The sequence below is a fragment of the Mus caroli genome, unplaced genomic scaffold, assembly GCF_978045245.1.
Source record: "Mus caroli unplaced genomic scaffold, Mus_caroli_1 scaffold_4, whole genome shotgun sequence".
Lineage (NCBI taxonomy): Eukaryota > Metazoa > Chordata > Mammalia > Rodentia > Muridae > Mus > Mus caroli.
In genome coordinates, this window is record NW_028227259.1 from 98,292,368 (window position 1) to 98,309,513 (window position 17,146).

At 42.5% G+C, this 17,146-nt stretch overlaps 2 pseudogenes; one reads left to right on the forward strand and one right to left on the reverse strand.

The window, feature by feature from the left end:
- Positions 1-598: 598 nt before the first annotated feature.
- On the reverse strand, positions 599-3,330 carry LOC147005245 (PRAME family member 8-like; annotated as a pseudogene).
- An 8,390-nt stretch (positions 3,331-11,720) lies between these two features.
- On the forward strand, positions 11,721-16,444 carry LOC147005246 (PRAME family member 8-like; annotated as a pseudogene).
- Positions 16,445-17,146: the final 702 nt, after the last annotated feature.

The following is a 17,146-nucleotide window of genomic DNA, read 5'->3' on the forward strand; positions in this document are numbered from 1 at the left end:
TACTAGATGTTAATTATCTGTGATCCTTTTAATTCTCCTTCATAGTAGGTGTGTCTATGTTGCTCCCATTAGTTTAAATGTTTTGTGCATGTAACTGTTCAGCCACACAGGTTTGTTGTACATGTAGCCCAGGCAAAGGACAAGGAAGAGAAGTGCAAGAAAACTTTCATTTTAATATATCACGTTAATTTTACCAATACCTTTGCTTCACTCATGAAATACCAGTGTCTTTCCATTTCTCTACCCATTGAACCTTCCTGACCCTGAACCTGGTAGTGAGGTTGGTAACAGTCAAGGACCACACTGAGAGAACATCCAGGTTTATAGGTATCCAGGTTTATAGGTATCCAGACTAGTTAGTCTGTCCAGGGAGAAGACATGTAACAATGACAAGCTGTGTTTCTGACTCCACTAGGGCCCTGTTCCCACAGTCCATCCAACTGTTCCCCTTGTCAAGCTCAGTTTCCCAGATACCAGTCAATGAACATCCTTTAGTTTCTAACCATCTGAGCGGTGTCAGAAGCCACAGGCTCTGAGTTCCCTAGGTGAGAGATGTGTCCCAAGCCTATTGTTCATTTGAATCCAGAACGTTTCCAATTTACTGCCAGCAACAACAAAGTCTGGACACCTGGTCAAAGACCTGGTGCATCCCACATGTATGGCAGATATCTGTAGCAAAGGAGCTGTTCTTGATCTGCCTAATTATCCTCAGTGTATCCATAAGATCCTGACAAAGTTGGGAAAATCTTTCTACAGGACATGACCCAACTCATCATAGCATTCCATAGGAGCAGGGTATTGTTCCACATTCATCTTGCTCCAGTTGACTGTGTGCCACAAACAGTCCTTCAAGATAGGCATGGAGAAGTCATTGCTGTATAAGTTGACATTGGATATCTGAGAGAATTGTTTGAATGCAGGTAGGAAGACACTGAGCTTGGAGTCCTTCATTCTACACTCCTGAAAATCCAGAGTCTCCAGAGTGCCTACCACGTTCATGAGGAAACCTCTCAGAGGCATAAGATGTAAATCAAGTAAGGCCACCCCTCTCAACTCCAGATGTTTTAGCTGAAAGAGGCTCTGACAGCAGGCGAAGGAATCCAAATTTCTCTGTGAAATCAGGGAGTAACTAATGGAGAGGGTCTTCAAGGGTGTATTCAGGCACCTAGAGATAAAGTAGACAGATGGTTATTTCTGGCAAATAGTCTTGTAGAGGTTTGACTGGGATATACAAAGTTGTAGAAGGAACCAAGTGCCCTAGTGTCAGTTTGACTAAATGGTCAAGGACATCATCTACGATGCTTCCTTTTGGAAACTGCTCAGTCATGTCAACCTCGCAATTTATCTCATGGCCTTACTCTAAACCTGAGAACTGGTTTGTCCTCTAATCCCAGAAAGCACACAGAAGAAACTCCATCCCAATAAAATTCTCACAGGATGTTAATATTTGCTGTGCGCTCACTGAATCTGCATTTTATCATACTCTCTGCAGTCATACTTGCTCTCATTACATCCCAGGCTCGTCCTTCTGCCCAATGCACTCAGCACTACTTGGCCTCAAAATATATTACTCATGGTGACTGAAAGAAGATAGAAGGCTACTCTTCTAGTTCTGAGCATATAACTCAAGTTCACACTGTGCTAATGAGTACCCTGACTCCTCACTATAGACTCCCATTTCTCTTCCCTTTCCATTTGATTATGTGGGTTTGATTCCAGAAAGAATGACATCCTATTCTTACTAGTTCTGACCTTCTCTTTACACCAAATCACTTCTCTATATCATGAGTGCTCATTTCAGAAACTGATTTAACTTGTAAAATTTCCCTTGTATATCTCAGTGAACATGGAAACAAGAGACAACGTTCAGAGTCTTATAAATCTCTAAATGCTTGTTCCTAGTGACTGACTGGCATCATGTACCACTAATCTTTTAGATAAGACAGACAGATTTGCTTTGGTAGCTGATCCAACTGTCTATTCTTGCTTAACCTAGGACCTGATTCATCTGGTCTCTGAGAAAATAGATGTAGAACATGAAGAGATGCTAGAGACAGTTGAATTTGGAGAACTGAGAAATAAACTTGTTGATACACTTGGCTTCTCTGACTCTTGTTCTATTGATAATAGGGAAGGTGGTCTTGTGAAGGGGTGCCAGGAATACATTGTGAACATTTCCCATCTGCCCTAAATAGGGGGCAAAATGTGCCAACTCTAACAGACTCCATTCAGTATTTAGTTCTAACTCCATGATGTGCTCTGGATGAAAAACATGGAAGATATGTCTGAGATCTTTTACTGGCAGAGTCCAGATCTTCATCTTTGTACAGCAGAAATATAGGGAGCCCTTTCTCTTCTGGGCCCACTTCAAGAACCATGCTTGTGCTTCATCAAGGCACGGCCTGATGCACAGGTCAACTGTGACCTTCAGATGCTGCCTCAGTGCATATGTGGGACGGACCTTCATGGCTTGCTTTTCATCCAAGATATCTGCTGAACAGTCACTATCCTCTGACTCAGTTCTTATGCTCCAGAAGTTATGGTACACGTTCCGCAGGTCGAGAAACTGCAGTTTTTTCCTCCTGCAGGTGACACATATGAATGATGGCAGACCCTGAATTAGCTTTTATTACTTAAATCTAAACTCGGCTCTCTTCCCTACTAATTTGTATGTTTTTTTCAGGACCTGATATCCACGTTGGACTCTGGCATGCTACAGAAGCTTTCCTGTGCTTCTGTATAGTTTTCTTTCAGTAAGGTACACTTTATTTCTCCTTACTTATATTATTAGTTCTTGTGGGGATGTCAGGGATAGGCTCATTCTACTGTGAGGTCACATTTACTCTAGTCCATATTCAAATCTAATCCAGAGCCAACTATCCTCAGTACAAGTAAGCAGTAGCTGTCAAGAACCCTGTATCCATGCCTGATGATGACATCAGAAGCATCTGATCCATTTATGACAAAACTAATCTCCCTGACCATGTCTAATGTGTACTCCTTCTGCTCCCTTCTACAGGACTTGGAAACTGCTTACCTGCAGTGAAAACCCTCTTGTTCGATGAATGTCTACTCCATCTAGCACAGCCTGCCATGTTTCCATGTTTCATTAATAGTCTTCATCAATGCCCCCACAGGTAGACCGTGGAAAGGCCAGGCTATCACCAATGCCTTTATGAGCTTTACATGTCTGCCATTGAAGGCTTCCTTGAACAGTGCTGGGAAGAGTCCATGGGCCATCTCCTCCAGATCAGACATGCCTAAAGCCTCCTCTCTCACCAGAGTCTGAATTGCCAGCTTTTGGATTGTGGGTGGGGTATGAACACTCATTTTCCTTTTTTTTTTTTTAGCTTTCAAAATATAATTTAAAACTATTTTGTACCAGTACAATATATTAATTTTTCAAATGTAAACTTTTTGTCAGCCTTTAAAGCCTTTGCAAAAACCACATTCTACTTCTGTTTTATTGCACAATATCTATAAGAAAATATTAATTTTAAATTAGAAAACATAAAAATGCTTTCAATATAGAAGAAACCATCTGACACATTCTCCAAGTGAGAAACATGAGCAGCAAGGGCATGGCGAGAGCTTTGACAGGGTTCTGTCAAACTGACGATTATCTGCTGGAGGTCTCCTCTTGGTGGAATAGGAGAGGGGTTAGGGTTCTTCCAGGCATTGCATTTACAGGACTCCTCTGCCTTGCAGGCAGAGTACACGCCGAGTTTCTCCAGCTTCTTTGCCCATGAAGCAGAGCACAGCTGCACCTTCTTCTCAGCGATCCAGGCCAAGCTGCCTCTTCCGGTTCCCTCAGACCTGCCCGCGGGCACTGGTCCACAGGAAGCAGAGCTCCTGGCAGTGGTGGCCAGGGTCCAGGGGGAACCTTGCAGGGGCCTGGCCCTGCCAGCCTCGACCATGCTTCCCGGACTGTCACCCGCCAGGGTCCCCTGAACACACATCTTCTAAAGGTCTCCAATCAGAAGGATCCTGGGGAAGGAGTCAGAAATGAATATTCATTTAAGACAAAGTTTATAAAACTTCCTCACCATCACATCAACCACTAAGCTAGTGAGTTACTGCTCATGCAATGCTAGAGACTTCAAGTTACCTATTCATCCTATACTGGTGATGGAAAGACAGTCCCCCACACTGGCATCATGGCAGCCTCTCTACCACAAAAATGGGTATCTAATTTTTGGAACAAAAATTTTGTTCGTAGCCGGACGTGGTGGCGCACACCTTTAATCCCAGCACTTGGGAGGCAGAGGCAGGCAGATTTCTGAGTTCGAGGCCACCCTGGTCTACAAAGTGAGTTCCAGGACAGCCAGGGCTACACAGAGAAACCCTGTCTCAAAAAAAAAAATTTTTTTTTGTTTGTGATCCACTCTTAAAAAAAAAAAAAAAAAAAGCATGAAAGAAATATTGAATTGACAAGCATCACAGGACTTAATGTGGATGGCCCAAACCAAAATGTGCAGCACAAAGGATATAGAACCTTAGGAGACCAGCCCCAGTGGATAGGCGTGTCCCCAGGTGAGGGAAGGGCCCAGTTATCCATCTCAACATTTTAAAACTAGAATTGTTCCCATCTAAAGAAAAGTGTGGACAAAATATAAATCAGAGATTGAAGGAAAGACCATCCAGAGACTGCTTACCCTGGGATCCATCCCATCAGCAGACACCAATCTCCGACACTATAGCTGATGCCAAGATGTGCTTACAGACAGGAGTTTGGTATGGCTGTTCTCTGAGAGGTTGTGCCAGTATATAAGACAATTGCAGGCACTTATAGGCAACTATAAGGCTGAGCCAGGGGAACACAATGGAAGGCTTAGGGAAGAACAGAAGAGGTGAAAGAGATTGAAACCCCATAGGAAGAACAACATTATCCACTAACTTGACCCCTCAGAGCTCTGATGGATGAAACCACCACCGAAAGTTTGTACATGGGTGCATCCATGGCTCTGGATAAATATGTAGCTGATGTTTGAATTATCTCATATCCATGGGAAGGGAGATGCTTGGTCCTCTGGAGGCTTTTTGGGAATTGGGTGTGTGTGTAAGGGAGTATTGTCTTAGAGTCAAAGTGGATAGATGATGGTCAGGGAAGACTGGGAAAAAGAACAACAATTCAAATGTAATTAAATAATCAACAAAAAAGGAAAAAAAAAGAAAACGAAAACAACCAACAAAACAAAAATGCAACAAACAATGATCATGGAAACAGTAAACACACACACACACACAAACCCTTGTGTCTTGGATCAATATTGACCCACTAAGCATGATGATGACAATGGGTTCCTATAGTTATCAGGGTTTCCTGGGTCCCTAATGAAGACCATATCAAAAAAATCAAAGCTATGTGAAAGTGATGTAAGGCAAAGCCTAAGGTAAGACATTGAGTATGTTCTCCAAGTGTAACTCCAGCTATTGTGAGTTAAAGGTGTTCAAAGATACATGGTCTCCAGGACTCCAGTATGAGCCAGTGACTCACAAAAACAAACACAAACATTTGAGTGAATGGAAATGTGAGGGAATGCACTAGTAATCTATGCACTGAGGAGGCTTATGAGTAAGGAGGTTCTTGCATTTCAGCCTACCCAATGCCACATGGTCATTTCTAGGAGAGCTTAAACAAAATAGAAAGACCTTCTTTTTAAAAAATCAACCATAATAATGAAATCAACTGCTTAACATATATATTTGTGATGAAGCTAAAACTTCATTTGGAATTAAATACCAGATGTTCAATGTGTTCCTGTAAGGAGATAAAAATTAACATTTTTTGGTCATATGTGGGAGACTAAAGGTTTCTACATCCAACTGCATGACCCAGGGGAATATCCTTACCTACTACTTCTGAACACTGTAGATAGGTCTCTCAGTGCTGGCCAAACAAGTCATTTATCCAGGCTGCAGATCTCTGAGTGTGTTCTCTGGCTCCACTGAAGCCTTTATATACCTATGGCTCACCCCTCCCTTTTGTATCCACACCTACCAATCCCAAACTGGAATTGAATTAGATGGGTAAACTCCACCCTTTTAATTCTTTTTGTAACATGCAGCCTTTTCAGATATTGAGTCAGAGCTCTCAACCTCATTTGAGAGCTCATGTGGGGAGGTTATGGAACAAGGGGAACACATCTCTATTGGTGGAGAGAGTGCAAACTTGTACAACCACTTGTATGATCAATCTGACAGTTTCTCAAAATCTCTTTGAGATTCATTCTACCTTCTAGAGCCAGCTTTACCACTCCCAGACAGAAAGCCAAAGAGGACCCACAACACCACAAAGACACTTGCTTGACTATGTTCATAGTAGCCGTCCTTCCACTGAAGATACCAGGCCTTCTAAAACACAGCAGACCTGATTCACATATGAATTCAGAGAGCTTGAATCAGCGGGCACAGGGCATGTACAGATTTATACCACATGACAGTACTGAGAGAAGCTCCCCTTCCTAACCCAAAAGCTGTCTCCAATCCATAAAGTCTTAAAAATGAAACACTAACCTTGTTAAATGGAAACTTCTTTTCCTTTTTTCTTTTTTTTGGTTTTTTCGAGACAGCTTTTCTCTGTGTAGGCCTGGCTGTCCTGGAACTCACTCTGTAGACCAGGCTTGCCTGGAACTCAGAAATCTGCCTGCCTCTGCCTCCAAAGTGCTGGGATTAAAGGTGTGTGCCACCTCTGCCTGGAGTTAAATGGGAATTTCCTGTGGATGCAAATCTCACTCTTTCTTTTTTTCTTTTTTCCCTTTTTTCCCTTTTTTTCTCTTTTTTCTCTTTTCTCTCTTTTCTCTCTTTTCTCTTTTCTCTCTCTCTCTCTCTTCTCTCTTTTACTTTTTTCCTTTTTCTTTTTTGGTTTTTCGAGACAGGGTTTCTGTGTATAGCTCTGCCTGTCCTGGAACTCACTTTGTACACCAGGCTGGCCTTGAACTCAGAAATCTGCCTGCCTCTGCCTCCCCAGTGCTGGGATTAAAGGTATGCGCCACCACGCCCTGTGCAAATCTCTCTCTTAATGGGAGACTAATTGACCAGTTGTAGGTAGGAAAGCAAAACAAACTCAAAGACTTTTTAGCAAATCTGAGTGTTAGAAAGTTGTGTCATGTACTTTTGTTTATTTATATTGTTTTAATTTTAGATTATAAGTTCTTTGCTTGTCTATTACAGCTACCATTTTCCTGTTTTTCTGGGATTTCTGTGTCTTTGAATGTATTCTGTATTTCTTTGGGATTTGTTTTTGCTGTTGTTGGTGGTTCTACTTTTTTTTTTTTTTGAGGGGGTGGGATTGGCTCCCTTTTTTCTGTTGGTTTATTTATTTTGTCCTGTTCCAACTTGTGTGTTTTTCTTTTCTTTTGGTTTTCTGTTGCTTTTTTGTTGATTTGTTAATTTCTGTGTTTGTTTTTCAAGCAGGGTCTGATTGTAAGTTCAACTGTTCTGTAACTCACTTCCTAGGCCAGGCTGGAGGTGGTCCTGCCTCTTTCTCCCCTGTCCTGGGAGTACACTTGTATACTGCCACACATGTTTCAGGATTCTTTAAGTGCCTGTTTCTTTTCTCAGGAGAGATACAAAGGGTGTGGATTGAGATGGAAAATAATGTGGGAATGATCTCAGAGGAGTTGGGGGAGTTGAAGCCATAATCACAACACATTGTATGAAAAAAAAAATATTTTCACTAAGGAAAAAGCAAAGAAAAGGGGAGGGAGATATGACTGAATAGTTAGAGCACTGGCTTCTCTAACAGATACCTCAGGATCATTTCCAAGCTTCTCTGTGTCAGCTCCTCTGTCTTTATCCCCCATGCTCCTAACTCCTGAACCATCTCTTTATCCCATATGTGGTTAACATGAAGGAGTGTAATCTTAGCACATTGTCAACAGATAATGCCACCAAGATAGGAACTAGACAGGCAAAAGGCTCATACTACACAAAGAGGCAGAGATAGTATCTTCTTTAATTGGAGTGTAGATGGGTTTATACATGGAAACTATTTCACCTAGGCAGCCATAACGAATAATATGGGGTTCATTACAGGAAAGGATCTCAATATCTAGACCTGATAAGTAAGATAGTACAATTTTAGAATCTTGAAATTTGGGAGCTATAGCACTCTTGGTCATGATAGAGCCCCCAACATGGAGAAGACCAGTGGCTCCTTGAATGAGGCACAGTATTCAGGAGAGTGCCTCAAGAGAAGTTGTTCCAAGACTTGTAGCTGGTAAGCCTTTACAAGGTGTCCACTGGACTGGAAGGAAGCTGATATATGTTTTCTACTTTCATAGGAACCTGTGTCATTGATGCTGTGTTCCCCTGGAAGAAGTGATTCTGAAATGATCTCTGAGGTTACTCTCTAGACACATCTGGTAGAGATTTTCAAGATATGCAAAGGTTGAGGACCAAGCCTAGATGTGGCCATTGTCCTGTCACAGCCAAATTTCTGGAGAACATAAATGAGAGAAGCCGAGCTTATCAGTTCCATTGGATTTCTAGATTTTAGTCTCTGACTTATGCCTGTAAAATTCAATTGTCAGTCAAGGAAGAAAATGATTGCTCATAGCTTTGGGCAGCAAACAGGTGTTGCTCTTAGGCTCACATTGTTCCTTCCCAGGTCCTACTGGTGTGGCTCAGAGGTGAAAACAGAAAGGAATTGTGTGTGCTAGGAAGATGTGAATGGCTAAATACTATAGGCACGGTTGTTGAAGGAGCTGCTACATCTGCATAGGTGGTAGTGGGCACCAAGCTACCAGAATAAAAGCTCTGTGCACCAAATGAGCAAGGGGGCTAGAAGTTTCATAGCCAGACAGAGAACAAGGCTTAGTAGCAGGATCTCAGCTTCAGCCAAGTCCAGAGGAAACACTGGAAACAAAGACAGAAGTAAAAAATACCGCCCTCCCCCCCCCCAAAAAAAAAACCCACAAAGAAACAAGAAACAAATAACAAGAATACCTTTGAGGCTTTCTATCCTTCTACTCTGATGAGCATGGAACAGAAGGTCAACCTCACCGGGACAGGGCTCCTAGAACCTTGGTGAAATAATGACACCCAAACAACAGATTCTACTCTACATGAAATTCCCCAAGGACAGCCTGCACAAAGTGCTCAGAGGGACACAGGTCAATTACAGAAAATCTCTAGAAGTAAACTCATAGCAATATAACAGGATCAGGGATCTACCCCCTCCCATTGAGCACAAAGCCTGAAGAAAGATTTTTTCCCACCATTGGGTATGTATACAAAGGCCTCCATTCCTTCTGATGTGTGACATTGTTCATGCATGCTAAATAGAGTATGCACATCAGGTCTCTTGAGGTTTTATTTAAGAATTTTATTTTGTGTTTTGGGCATTTTTTGTTCTGTTTTTGCCTCTCTGTTTGATTGATTGATTGATTGATTTTTTTGACAGGGCTGGTCAGTTTACCCATCTCTGGTTCTTCCTGAACTCACTTTGTAGACCAGACTAACCTTGACCTCAGAGATTCACCTGCTTCTACCGCCCTAATCCTGGGGTTTACGTCTGAACCTGCACAGTCTGGGAAACTTACCCTTGTTTGTGTGTTTGTTTGTTTTGTTGTTTTGAGACAGGGTGTCTTTGTTTAAGAGCCCTACATGTCCCATAAGCCACTCTGAGGAGCAGTCTGGCCTCGAAATCAAAGATGCTCCTGTCTCTGACTGTAGTGCTGGGATTAATGTCCTGTGCCACCCTGCCCAGCTCTGGTTCAATTTTATGAAAGATCCTCACTCCATAGGTTTCACTGGTTGGTGATTAGTTATTTAGATAAGGGTAGCTCTGAACTCCCTGAATCAGTCAAACTTTGACTCCTGAGAGGAGGGAATAAATGTGTATGCCACCATTCCGACTATAGATGTATTGCTTTAGTAAGATTTGTTCTATATGTAGGGGTGTTTTGCCTACAACTATGAATGGGCAGCCCTCACATGCCTGCTGCCCTTGAGGTCAGAAGGCAGTTTCACATTTGCTGGAACTGGACTCACAGATCATTTCAAGCCACCATGTAGATGATAGGAATAGAAGGTTGACGGGTGTTCCTTCTTTCTAAGCCAAGTCTCCAGCCCAAGACCCACATCACATCTCATAGCCCTGAGGAATGTTGTCGGGCTGATTCTACTTAAGTTTCCTGAGCAGCCAAGGGTACCATCTCTCTCACACCTTCCTTTTCATGTTTTCCTTTGTCCATTTAGAAAGCAGGTTGTGATGGTTTGTATATTCTTGGACCAAGGAGTGACACCATCTGGAGGTGTGAAGACTCAGATTAATTGCTTTGTCAAAGGAAGTCTCAAAAAAGCCTAGCAAAGGCTTTTTTCTCCGGTTAAGTCTTATGAAGAGAAGATTGAACAAGCATAGTAAGCATAGAAAGGAAAAATATAAAATACATGATTAAAGGAGTACCAGGGAGTGGAATGGAGCAAAATCTTGTGTTCTAGGAGATAACAGATTAAGGGAGTGGGACCTTGGGGCAAGATCCTACCCAGATAAATTTAGATCTAAGCATGGTTATACACACCTTTAATACCAGGAGACTGGCATGCTGATCTCTGCATTCAAGGCCAATCTACAGAGCAAGATCCAGGATAGCCAAGCTTAGGCAGTGAAGGATTTGGAAAACAGAAAGCCAGTGACAATATAATAGTACAATTGGGTCATGTTCTATTTCCTGCCAGCAGCAGAACTCGGCAGCTTCAGATATATGCTGAGGAAATCTGATAACAGGGAGTGGAAACAGCCCAGGAGAAAGCGGTTTGTTGCAGTCAACAAAGATGAAAAAGAAGTGGAGATCTGGAGACTGCTTTGACATCAGCCATGGAGATGCAGAGTTTGTAGTTTGCCCAGCTGGTTTAATGCCTTGCTTTGGGGATTACAGTTAAATTAGTTGGATGCATCTCAGGAGAGACCTTGAACTTTGGACTTTTAACATTATTAAGACTACTAAAGACTATGAGGACTTTGAAAGTTGGACAAGGGCTGGTGAGATGGCTCAGTGGGTAAGAGCACCCGACTGCTCTTCCGAAGGTCCAGAGTTCAAATCCCAGCAACCACATGGTGGCTCACAACCATCCGTAACAAGATCTGGTGCCCTCTTCTGGAGTGTCTGAAGACAGCTACAGTGTACTTACATATAATAAATAAATAAATCTTAAAAAAAAAAAAGAAAGTTGGACAAAATGCATTTGCATTATGCTATGTTTAAGTATGGCCCCCATAGACTCATGTTTTTGAACAAGTCTATGGGGACCAGGGAGTGGAATGTGATGGTTTGTATATTCTTGGACCAGGGAGTGGCATCATCAGGAGTTGTGGCTTTGATGGAATAGGTGTGACATGGCTGGAACAGGTGTGTCACTGTGAGTGTGGGCTTAAAACTCTCACCCCAGTTGCCTGGAAGTCAGTCTTCCACTAGCAGCCTTTAGATGAAGACGTAGAACTCACAGCTCTGCCTGAGCCATGACAGCCTGGATGCTGCCATGCTCCCACCTTGATGATAATGGACTGAACCTCTGAACCTGTAAGCTAGCCCCAATTAAATGTTGTTTTTTATAAGACTTGCCTTGGTCATGGTGTCTGTTCACAGCAGTAAAACCCTGACTAATACACAGGTCTTTGTCCATTTAGATCAGACTATACTTCAGCTTAAAATTTGGCTGAAGATGACATTAAAACGAGCCTCCTACCTCCCACTTCAAATTTTGAGCTTACCGGCATGCCCCATCTTGTCTATTGCAAAGAGAGTTTTAGAGAGGAATCCCTGAATGTTGGGTAGCTCCTTACCAACTGAGTACACACACAACACCATGGCTACTATAGTAATGGAATCAAGCCTTGCTCCTGCCCTACCATTTGCGTGGCTGCTGCTACATTTTACTGACAGAGCATCCACTTCAGCCCTTGAGCTCCAGTACATATTCCTAACTCTGACTCTGTATTCTGTCCCAAATCCAGCACAAAATAATACCTTTGAATTATGCTATGTCTCTGATCAACAACAGATTAAACCCTTAGCTGATGAAAACTGGAAATGACTCTGGTCCCATGAATAAAATCCAACCAGATGTGTTTATTCATAAAAGTAATCCTATCAATAAGAAGGATCCTGAGGCAGGAGAAGTTCTAGAATTAGACTTCTAAAAGACCCTTGGCTTCTGAGCATGACAAGATCCCCGGAACAAATTGCAAACTAAGTAAGCCTTAAGTAAATGAAGGAACAAGTCAACAAACTTGATGTTTTATGGTTAATTAACAAGTGGAATATTTGTATTTCTCCATGAAACTTTTGAAGATGGAGAAGAGTGGAGAGTATGTGAACACAAGTCCTTCTGATTCAACCAATGAAATGATTAGATCTTTAATCCGGAATTTAAGGTGTGGAGATTAAACCAGGAAATCCAATTCCAGTTTTGGATTGGAGGGTGTGGCTACAATAGGGAGGGGTGAGCAGACAGGTATATAAAGGAACCAGTGGATCCAGAGAACACACTTAGAGACCTGCAGCCTGAGTAATTGCCTGGTGCAGCGGTGACTTGGAGAAATATCTGCAGTGCTCAACTGGTATGTACTGGTTTTTCCTTGGATAATGCAGTTTGATGTAGAGAAGTTTAGAGTTCTTTAGGGGAATAGGTTGAAGACCTTGAGTTTCATTCCAAATGAATTTTTAGCCTCATCACCGATATATTTCTGTGATAACTTTCATACTTCATTAGTGTGTTTCATATAATTTTTTTTGAGACAAGGATCCTGCATCTTGATCAAACTCTCTTAGAACTGGCCATGTGACTCCTGGTAAGCTGGAAAGCAGATCATTCTGACTAACCTGTTCCCTCAGGTTAACCCTTCACTGAATTTGTGTGTGTTTGTGTGTATGTGTGTGTGTGTGTGTGTGTGTGTGTGAGTGTGTCTGTGTGTGTTTGTGTGTGTTTGTGTTTGTGTGTGTGTGTGTGTGTATGTGTGTGTGTGTGTGTGTGACAGAGAGAGAGAGAGAGAGGGGTAGAGAGAGGGACAGGGAGAGAGAGGAGAGAGATCCTGGCTCACACTGTAGTCCTGTAGACCATGTATCTTTGATCTCATTCAATGCTCAAGTGAAACTTTTGAGTTATACATATGTATTGCTTTAGGCTTTGCGTTTCATTTTTTCCACATAGCTTTGCTCTGTGTACATGATTTGCTTCCCAGACACAGGAAACCCTAAAAATTGTAGAAATGCACTGAAGTCATTCTGCTTACTGGGAATTAATATTAATCCCCAACACAAGAATTTATGTTTGGTTGGTTGGTTGGTTGGTCGGTAGGTTGGTTTTGTTTGATTTCTGAATTTTTTTTTTAAGATTGTTTTTGAGAAAGGGTCATACAAAAAGGATTTTGATTTGAAAATTATGTGCTCATTTGTTTGATAGAAAGAACCCGGTTGTGAGATTCTATCTTTCCACCACCAGTTTAGGTTGAAGACGTAAATTGATTTCTCTGTCATTGTCAGAGTAGTAACTCTGAAGCTTAGTGGTTTATGTAATGGTGTGGAAGTTTTGCACACTTTGTCTTGAAAGTATATTTTTTTCTGAATCCTTCCCAAGAAGCCTTCTGACTGGAGACTGAAGAGGATAAGTGTTCAGACTCCATCCACACTCCAAAAGCTGGCATTGCAGGCTCTGCTGAGAGATGAGGATTTGGCCTTGTCCTCTCTGGAGGAGGTACCTTTTCTGCTCTTGCCAGCACTGTTGAAGGACGCCTTCACTGGCAGACTTAAGAAGCTCATTAAGGCAATGGTGGCAGCCTGGACTTTTCCTTGTCTCCCTGTGGGGTCTTTGATGAAGTCACCTAACCTGGAGACCTTGTAGGCTGTGCTGGATGAAATAGATATGTGACTGACAAGAGAATCTCACCCCAGGTGAGTAATAATCAAGTCGTCTATAAGGGAGCATTTGGGTACACAGTAGAGATTGTGGGGTCAAGGAGAATGGTTTCTGATGGGATCATCAGGCAGTGGTGCAGGAACCTTGAAGCTATTGTCTTCTTGGACTAAGGACAATTATCAGTGGATTGCAACTTACTATAAGTAACCTCTAGAATGAGCCTATCCCTAGTTTTCCCACAAGCATGATTAATGGTATTGAGGAGAAAAATAATAGTACCTTAGTGGAAGGAAAGTGGTCAGGTCTACACATGCAGCTCAAGGAAAGATTCTGTACTATGTTTGTGTGCACATTGTACTGTTTAAAGAAATTGTACCTTACCAAGGTGGGAGAGACTTGAGTTTAGAGTTTGGTAATCAAAGCTGACTAAGAGTAGTCATGTCTGCTGACATTTGACATGTTTCACTCCCGGCAGGGGAAACCTTCAGGTTCTGGACCTGAGGAATGTGCACCATGCCTTCTGGGACATATGGGCTGGTGCAGAGGATGGTAGCTGTTCATCAGAGCCCTTGGATGAGAAGCCTAAAGTAGTGAAAGTCCTTCCAAGATATGCATGGAGGAGGCAGCTGAAGGTGGTGGCTGACCTGTGCCTCAGGCCCCGCCAGGATGAGTCACAAGCATACTTCTTGAAGTGGGCCCAGCAGAGAAAGGACTCCCTACATTTGTGCTGTATAAACATGAAGATCTGGGCTATGCCCATGAACTTTGTCTTAGAGATTTTGAATGCCTTTCATCCAGAGCACATAGAGGAATTGGAACTGAACACTGAGTGGAATGTGTTCAATCTGGCCCATTTTGCTCCCTGCTTCGGGAAGATGAGAAATCTTTGCAAACTTCTCCTGGCACCCCTCTATAAGAACGTCTTCAAGATTGCCAATAGGACAGGACACAGAGAAGACAAGTGTGTCAAGGAGTTCATTTCTATCTTCTCCAAATTCATTTGTCTCCAGCATCTCTCCATGTGTGGTGTCCACTTTCTCACAGACCACATGAATCAGGTCTTCAGGTAAGCAAGGAGGGAGAGCTGGATTACCTAGCAGAGCACTTTTGCTTGTCCATTTTAAGGATTATTCATATACGATGCCTTACAGTCAGCCACCTGGAACAAAATTTAGGGACCCTTTAGAATATGGATGTTATGTGTAATGATTCAAAGTCTCAAATAATTACTCTTGAAGCAGAAGACTGAAGGGAGGTAAGGAGTAGCTCAGATCAGGTCAGAAGGAACTGTAATTCTTCTTGGAATCACGGCCAACAGGGAGGTGAGGATGTATTTAGGAGATGGGAGATATCATCAACGTGAGGAGGTGAGCTCTGTGCTAAGATATGCGGGAGGAATCACGGCCAACAGGGAGGTGAGGATGTATTTAGGAGATGGGAGATATCATCAACGTGAGGAGGTGAGCTCTGTGCTAAGATATGCGGGAGGAATCACGGCCAACAGGGAGGTGAGGATGTATTTAGGAGATGGGAGATATCATCAACGTGAGGAGGTGAGCTCTGTGCTAAGATATGCGGGAACAGCCTACTATATTCCCCTGTTTTCCCATGAGTAAAGGGTTTTGAGCCCCAGTACTGTGCAGTACAAGGGACATGAGGGATTGTATGGAACTGTAAGGGATAGCAAGAGTGACAGTTCAGATGCTGCGATTAAATGCAGCTTTGAATGAGCCTACATGTAATATCCCTAGATCCTGTCAGGACTCTCTTGCTATGGAAATTCCTCTATGTGTCTTAGGGGCTAAACTGGTTTTCTGCTTGAGACTGAAGCCAGCTGATTTCCTGTGTGTTTGACTTGACTAAGCTGATTTCAAAAGGAAGCATCTCAGATAATATCTATGGTCATTTGATCACACTGAGCTTGGTCACCTGGTCACTTCTATGACTGTGTAAACCCCATACATGCTTTCCCTTACCATTTTCCTGATCTAACCATCTGGTCTCATTTATCCCTAGGTGCCTGATGACATCCTTGGAGTCCCTCTTCATCACTCACTACCAAATTTCACAGTCAGACTTGGATTCCTTCTCTTGCTGCCAGAGTCTCTTTCAGCTAAAACATCTGGAGATGAAAGGTGTGGTCTTACAGGTTTTGGATGTGATGCCTCTGAGAGGTCTCTTAGAGAAAGTGGTAAAAACTCTTGAGACTCTGAATTTGCAGGGATGTAAGATTAAGGACTCCCAGTTCAATGCACTCCTACCTTCCCTCATACAATGCTCTCAGCTCACCAAGATCAACTTCTACAACAATGACTTCTCCATGCCCATCCTGAAGGACCTTTTACAGCACACAGCCAGCTGGAGCAAGATGAATGTGGAATAATACCCTGCCCCTCTGGAGTGCTATAATGAGTTGGGCCATGTCTCTATAGAAAGATTTGCCCAACTGTGTCAGGATCTCATGGATACACTGAGGGCAATTAGGCAGCCCAAGAGCCCATCTTTTGCTACACATATATGCCACAAATGTGGCGAGTGCTGTGTCTATGGCCTGGGAGTCAGACTATGTTTTTGCTGGGGGTGAACATGGATACAGAACTTCTGCATGTGAATAAATGACAGGTTTGGGACACATCTCTGATGTGGGTTGCTCAGAGAATGTGACTTCAGGCAGTGTACAGATACTTGGAAAGAAAAGGATGAACAATAACTGGGATCTTGGAGGCTGAGCTTGACCTGGGGAACAGACAGATGGACTGTGTGTCCAGGTGCCTTGTGCAGTGATAAAGACAACTTGTTTAATTTAAGTGGACTCTGTCAGGACAGATTAACTAGATCCTTTGTCATTGACTTGTAAACTTTTTGTTCTTCACTATACTATTAAGTGAATACATAGAACATGGGTTCTTTAGATGTTATTCCTGTTGTCTGAGTAGAATAAAGTATCTAATTTTAAGCATTCTGTAGCAACTGCCCTCTGTTGAGAGTCAAAATGAACACATGGATGCCAGACATATCATGATTCAAAATCTTGGGTAGGTGGATAAAGTTATCAGCTAAGGTGGTTCACATATGGATATCTTGATTGGCCGGTGGTAAAGAAGTCAAAATACAATCTCCATGTCTCTCACACTCCTTTTTTTCTTTCTTTCATTCACCCTGTCTCCCTGACTGCCTTTCACCTTCACAGGCCTTGTTGCTTGGAACATGTGAACTTGCTGGAAGTTTGCTCACAGAAAATTCCTCTCAGGCTCTTCAGAAAAACAAACCAGTCAACAAACAAAAC